At 41.1% G+C, this 7,199-nt stretch overlaps 1 long non-coding RNA gene across 1 annotated transcript; it reads right to left on the reverse strand.

Moving 5' to 3' along the window:
* Positions 1-1,193: 1,193 nt before the first annotated feature.
* Positions 1,194-6,355, reverse strand: LOC134295591 (uncharacterized). Its single transcript, XR_010002221.1, has 2 exons — positions 5,090-6,355; positions 1,194-4,564 (listed from the first exon to the last, which is right to left on the reverse strand). It is a non-coding gene; the product is annotated as an uncharacterized LOC134295591 (long non-coding RNA).
* Positions 6,356-7,199: the final 844 nt, after the last annotated feature.

Genomic DNA, 7,199 nt, shown 5'->3' on the forward strand with positions numbered 1-7,199 from the left:
ATCTCTCTAATTGTCTGGGTGACGGCTGCAATCATCAGAGTGTGAGATCTTAAAACCTTTGTTGTTTAATCTTGACTACAACTGGGAGAGTTAGGATTGTGTTGTAGTCTATTTTTGTTTGATGGCCACAGCATGTCTTGCTTTGTTTTCCATTAAGCCAAATAAATGGATCCCAAAAAAGGAAAGAGAAGAACACAACAAATTCTGTGTATCCAAGACTTCAGTGATGAATGGGAGAAACCAATTACCAAAAAGAAAAAAAATCCAAACCATCCCAGGGCTTCCAGTGGAGAGCTCCCAACCAAGAAGAACAAGAGACAAATGTTCCCTGGGATCAAACTAATAACTAAAGTGAACATTAAAAATATTTTTCATTCATGTCTATTTCCAGAAGCTATTCCCCTCTCCTCCCTCCCTGCCTGGTTTCAGTTGTGCTAATTGTCATATATCCAAAGTCCTTGGAACAACTCCAGCTATTTCCTGTTCTGTGAATACATGCTTTATTCAGTACAGAAAGGTTACAGCTGTTAAGGAGTGCTGGGGTTCGGCTTTGTGTACCAAAGCTCTTGAAGTTTCAGAAGACCTACTTCTCAAAAATAGGTGAGGTGACCCCTTATGGGGAGCAAAGTTCCTATCGTCATAACCTGTGGTTTTGGTCTAAGGAAATAAACCCTCACTTGACTCATTGTGCGTGAAAGTGTGAAACATTGCAACATGTATCTTGTCCTACAAGAAGAATAGGGAGTTTTTTTGGTCTCAAGAATTTGCACATTTATGAGACAGATGTGGGTACATTAAACTATGATAGATGTTTCTTTGTTCCACAGATTTGTGACAAATAGAGGCTTCTTATTTATAGGCTCCTCATTCTTGATGGTTACCTGGTAGGAACGTACACCATGTCCTTCTCTATGTTGTAATGCTGATGGTTGAAGAGTTTGCTCCTTTTTGATAAAACCTTGCCCATATATATATATATATATATATATATATATATATATATATATTCCATAAATGGATGGGAAAGATTAATTTTAATTGATATAGTGTGCACTCTAATCTTGATTGGTACCATGCACTGTGGCTTGAGTGAATGGATTGAGTATATGCATCAAAATAATAATAATAATAATAATAATAATAATAATAATAAGAAGAAGAAGAAGAAGAAGAAGAAGAAGAAGAAGAAGAAGAAGAAGAAGAAGAAAACTTTATTTATATACCGCCCTATCTCCCGGATGGGACTCAGGGCAGTTTCCAATCATAAAAACAACACAAACATTACATAGCAACATAATAACACATGATTAAGCAAAGTAAAATAATACAATTATAGCAATAAATAACACTTACATGACCTGATCAAGGGGACGGGAACCATAAACCCAATATATTAAAATGTATCATTTTAGGCTAGAGAAATCTTGTATCAGTCCTGACCAGACCAGTGACGCAACTGGTTAAACCCTTGTGCTGGCAGGACTGATGACTTGAAGGTTGGGTTGCTGACCTGAAGGTTGCTGGTTTGAATCCAACTCAGGGAAAGCACGGATGAGCTCCAGCTCCATGCCGGGACGTGAGAGAAGCCTTGCACGAGGATGGTAAAACATCTGGGCATCCCCTGGGCAATGTCCTTGCAGACAGCCAATTCTCTCACACCAGAAGTAACTTGCAGTTTCTCAAGTCGATCCTGACACACACAAAAACATAGTCTGCATTTAGAGCCAACAGGAGTGTAGAATTGGAAATGCACCCAAGGCTGTGTTTTTTTCCTTTCAACTCCCTCTCTTTATGATTTACTTTATGGTGACCTAACTTCCAGCTCCATGCTTCTTTAACATGCTGTGATTTGCTAGTGAGTCCCCTTTTCTTTGTGTTTTGCTGTTCATGCATGTTCATTGAGGAAGTCTGAAAGCAATTTACCTTGCCTATTTTAGGCCAAGAATACATGCCTACAAAACGACCCTCTCCTTTCTCATCTCAAGCTTTATTTCTTGTTTAGTAAAGGTAAAGGTTTCCCCTGACGTTAAGTCCAGTCATGTCTGACTCTGGGGGTTGGTGCTCATCTCCATTTCTAAGCCGAAGAGCCGGCGTTGTCCGTAGACACCTCCAAGATAATGTGGCCGGCATGACTGCATGGAGCGCTGTTACCTTCCCACCGGAGCGGTACCTATTGATCTACTCACATTGGCATGTTTCCGAATTGCTAGGTTAGCAGAAGCTGGAGCTAATAGCAGGTGCTCACTCCGCTCCCGGGATTTGAACCTGGGACCTTTCGGTCTGCAAGTTAAGCAGCTTAGCGCTTTAACGCACTTTGCCACTGGGTTTCTTGTTTACCAAAGACTAAAAAGTCTGTTTTCCTGTCCTCCTCCCAAGGCTAATGTTGTCCTTACAAAAAGCCCTCCATCCTGATAGAATACAGGGAAGAAAGAATGACTGGGTATCTTTAGAAACACTTTGCAAAAAAGAAACTTCATTATTAGAGGCTTTGTAAATGAGACATGTTTGTATTCACAAACTCAATCATGGGTAGCTACTTTCCCATCCTTTTCCAAAGTCATTCCCCCCCGGCTGGAGCAAAATGCTGATCCATACAAGGTTTCTTTCCCCTCTAGTAAAGCATCCCCCCTCCCCTCCACACCTGCCTAGGTAAGACCTGTCACTCTCGCTACTTATGTGGCCAGCAATTCCCACCGTATCTGCGCTCTAGAGATATCGCCGGATGGTATTAAACATCTGTCTCGCGGATTGTTTGCTTGCAGCTTAAGGGGACACGTTCAGAGTTCTTGCAGCTAACTAAGCTTATTGCGCGGTTCTGCCCTATCAGCAACACATCTCATTACGATGCCACTCCAGCAGCCTGGCTCATTCCTGTTCTTTGATCAGCAAAGAGTAATTGCCCCAATCTGAATTAATTGTGGTGATTAAACTTAGCCAAAAGTAAATGGGACTCGCGATATGACCGCATTACAATCTTACCATGCCAATATGACCATACCAACTAAGGTGCCTTTATTCATGAGCTCTTCTTAATCATCACACACTCTTTATTACAATGAACTAATGAGGGAGACACAGCTAATATACCCTAACCAATACAGTCAGTGGCATAACTTTGCAAAATTCGGTACCAAGTAGAAACATTAGACAGAAATTGTTGTGGAAACTCTGCTGGCAATCACAGTTGAAGGAGAGCATAAGAGTGATCCAATCCAACCTCCTGCCATGCAGGAATACACAATCAAAGCACTCCTGACAGATGGTCATCCAGCCTATGTAAAGGTTTCCAAAGAAGGAGACTCCTCCACACTCAAGGCTACATATTCCAATGTTGTGCCACTCTTACCACCAGGAAGTTCTTCCTAATGCTTAGGTGGAATCTTTTTTTCTACAATTTGAATCCATTGCTTTGTATCCTAATATCTGGACCAGAAGAAAACAAGCTTGCCCCTTCCTCAGTGTGACATCCTTTCAAGTATTTAAACATGTCCCTCTTAACTATCTCTTCTCCAGGATAAATATGCCCAGCTCCATAAGCAGTTCTTCACTCGGCATAGATTACAGAGTTTTTCTCAATTGTAGTCATCCTCCTCTAGACACATTCTAGCTTGCCAATAACCAAAGGGCAGTATTATTGATTCAGAGGTCAGAGAGGTTAATTCTCTATTAGATGCTGCCCAAAGATCAGGCAGCAGTAAAGCCAATTTAGCAAGAAGTGAATAAGCTGAAGAAGAAGAATCACATTACTGCCATACAGCTCTTATCAAGAATTTTTCCTAATATTTTCATGGAATGTCTTTTCTTGTAGCTTAAACCCATTGTGTCCTACTCTGTATAGCTGCACAAAACAAGTTTGCTTCAATTTCTTAGGCAAGGAGTATTCAGAGATGATTTTGCCAGTTCCTTCCTCTGAAATATAGCTTAATACTTGCTTGTTCAGTCGTTCAGTCATTTTAGACTCTTCGTGGCCTCATGGACCAGTCCACACCAGAGCTCCCTGTCGGCCGTCACCGTGCCCAGTTCCTTCAAGGTCAAGCCAGTCACTTCAAAGATACCGTCCATCCATCTCGCCCTTGGTCAGCCTCTCTTCCTTTTTCCTTCCATTTTCCCCAGCATCATGATCTTCTCCAAGCTTTCCTGTCTTCTCATGATGTGGCCAAAATACTTCAACTTTGCCTCTAATATCCTTCCCTCCAATGAGCAGTGGTAGCAATTCGCAGTCTCTCATCTAAGCAATAACTAGAGCTGAACTTGCTTAGTTTCCAAGATCAGATGGGATTAGGTACCTTTGCTGTATTTATGCCATCCTGTGACATTCCTTCAAATATTTAAAGAGGACTATCATGTCATCTCTCACTTTTCTCCAAGTTACACAGCGTTGGAGGGAGAGAAGAAGAAACCAGTGCAGTTCTCCCATGCCAGGGCCAAGAAGCAGTTGAAAGGTCCTTCTTCTATTCCAGCTGCCATGGTCTTGACCTCAGAGGAAGAAAAGAGCCAGCACTTCATCCCCCTTCTCCACTCCTACTGCATTTTCCTTGTGTTGTGACTTATTTAGATTGTGTGCCTGAGGGAAGAAAACTATCGAATTAACAATTTGCAAGTTGCTCAGAGAGCCTTTGTAGTTGAAGAGAGGAATAAAAAAATACTATAAACAAACAAATAAATAAGGCATGATCTACATATTTGACTTGGAGGTTCAGGTCAGGATATTTAATCTCAGAATCCAGAAAACTGGCTTCTTTCAAGCACCTGGATTCCAGGGTTAGCCTCTCCCATGGCACCTGATGGCTTTGATGTCAGCAGGGTGATAAATATGCTGAGTGAAACTTAATTTGGGGATAGGGTTCAGCACCTCAGAGAACTATTTGACATGGATATGGAAACCAACAGCTTGTACCGCTCCTGCCTTAGAAAGCTAGAACCAATACTTTCCTCCTCACTACTCCCCTATTAATCTGTATAATAAAAATTTAAAGAACAAGTCTTCGCTATCTTGCCTCCCTGCTTTCTTCCCTCCACTTCACTTTCTCCTTTCACCAGATGGCACGTCTTCCCTCCCAGGCTGGCATATGTACAGCCCAAAGCGTACCTTTCCAGGGCAAGTCGTCTGGAGGCAGCTATCCATCCGAAGCAACTCTCTCTCAAAGGAACAGCTGTCAACCCTCTACCTGACTGGATGTCTGAGAAGAACCGTCAGCAAGCAGCTGTTTCAGAGGCATTGTCTGACCTGGCTAAAGAGATGAATAGGAAAATAAGCAGACAGGTTAGCACAAACCTTCAGGACCACGGACAGATCTTTCTTGAGAATTATGGCAAGTTGTAGAGGTCCCCATTCACTCCAAGTTGTCATAGGACCAAATTAGGCTTGGTTGGTCTTCCATTATCTTCACATTTGCTGAGGTTAAAGGTGGAGGAATCCCACAACTTTATCCTCCTTGAGTCATGATACGAAACTGCAAGGACTTCCTCCACCTGATCCAGCTGCTGGTTCTTAAGGTGGGCTAAGGCGTCATTCAGGTGGTTTTACAGTAACAGAACAAAGTCTTGCTGAATCCAGAGCTGTTAAGGATCTGTAACTCTAGGTTATGAATCCATCATTAGTACTGAATGCCGGCCAATAATAATGATGAAGACTTACTCTTCTCAAAAACCCCTTCCCTGCTTCTTCCCGCTCCCTGGTTTGCTTGCCCTTTACTTTCCCTCTAATCTGGTTATATTCCCTACATCCTGCCTTGCCCCTTGACTGTGATTTTCATTGCTGGTGTGTGGCCACATTTCTTCCCTATTCCCTGAAGATCAAGTGAATTTCGCAGCTGTATTTTCCCTCAGGGAACAGAGAAGGCAAGAAAGGATCAGCTCACGCTCCGAGTTGGCTCTCACATCCAACTTTCCAGCAGCTCCTATTGCCCTTCATGTCTAATGAAAGGCTTTTATTTAGCTTGGCAGCAGCTGCCCTTTTTCATGTCCATCTATTTCCATTCCTTGCTTTGATGTGTAAAATATTCAGGGAGAATGTTATGATATTATTGAAAAAGCCCCAGTCAAAGAAGCAATGGCCTCCTTCGCTTTCCTTCTTCCCTGGTCCCACCAACCCTTTAAGTCCTTTCCTGATTTTTTTTTCGCTACTGCAATTTTGATCTGCTAATTAGTAGGATGTCATATCATATATACTGCCAACTATTTTGCTTGAGCTCAAAATGATATGCCAGTAGCATTTGCACACAGAAACATGCAAGGCGTACTGAGGAGACATGAAGTGTGAGAAGTCATCATCATGACAGTCCCCATAGCTACAACCTAAAGAAGAAATGGAAAATCCAGCCAGTCGTATTCATCCAGATCTCTATATAGGAACGCAAGTACATTGTGGTTGGATTTCTGTGGCTGTCTTATGCAGATGTTAAGTTTCATGTTGATATAATTGGACATTTTCGTCCAATACATACCGTAATAATAATAATAATAATAATAATAATAATAATAATAATAATAATAATCTGTGCACGTTATTTGCTGATACATCACATAGTCCTAGACACTTCGGAAGTGTCTGACGTGTGATGCAATACAAAAGCCAGCATAGTGTTCTTGTTTGCTGTGTACTCATATTGTTGTGTATCAAATAATAATAATAATAATAATAATAATAATAATAATAATAATAATAATAATCTGGGTGCCATGCCAAAAGATCTCAGCTGGCATTTGGAAATAATAAACATTGACAAAATTACGATCTGTCAACTACAAAAGGCCACCTTACTGGGATCTGCATGCATCATCCGAAAATACATCACACGGTCTTAAACACTTGGGAAGTGTTCGAGTTGTGATTTTGTGATATGAAATCCAGCATATATATCTCATTTGCTGTGTCATACTATGTCTTCAAAATCCTCATCAACTGAGGCCCATGCTTTCATGGCTGCCAACGATCCAGTTCCAGAGTCCAGGAACCACTTGTTCTCCTCTAGAACTGGATCGTTGGCAGTCAATAATAATAATAATAATAATAATAATAATAATAATAATAACAACAATAATAATAATAATAATAATTTTTATCCCACCATCTCTCCCAAAAGGGACTCAGGGTGGCTTACAGAACAGCACGTGATGGTGCCACGCAAAACACATAAAATACATCAGCATTTATAAATATCAGCAACAACACTAATTGACATAAAACAACACTTACA

Source organism: Anolis carolinensis, chromosome 1 (genome assembly GCF_035594765.1).
Source record: "Anolis carolinensis isolate JA03-04 chromosome 1, rAnoCar3.1.pri, whole genome shotgun sequence".
Taxonomy (NCBI): Eukaryota; Metazoa; Chordata; class Lepidosauria; order Squamata; family Dactyloidae; genus Anolis; species Anolis carolinensis.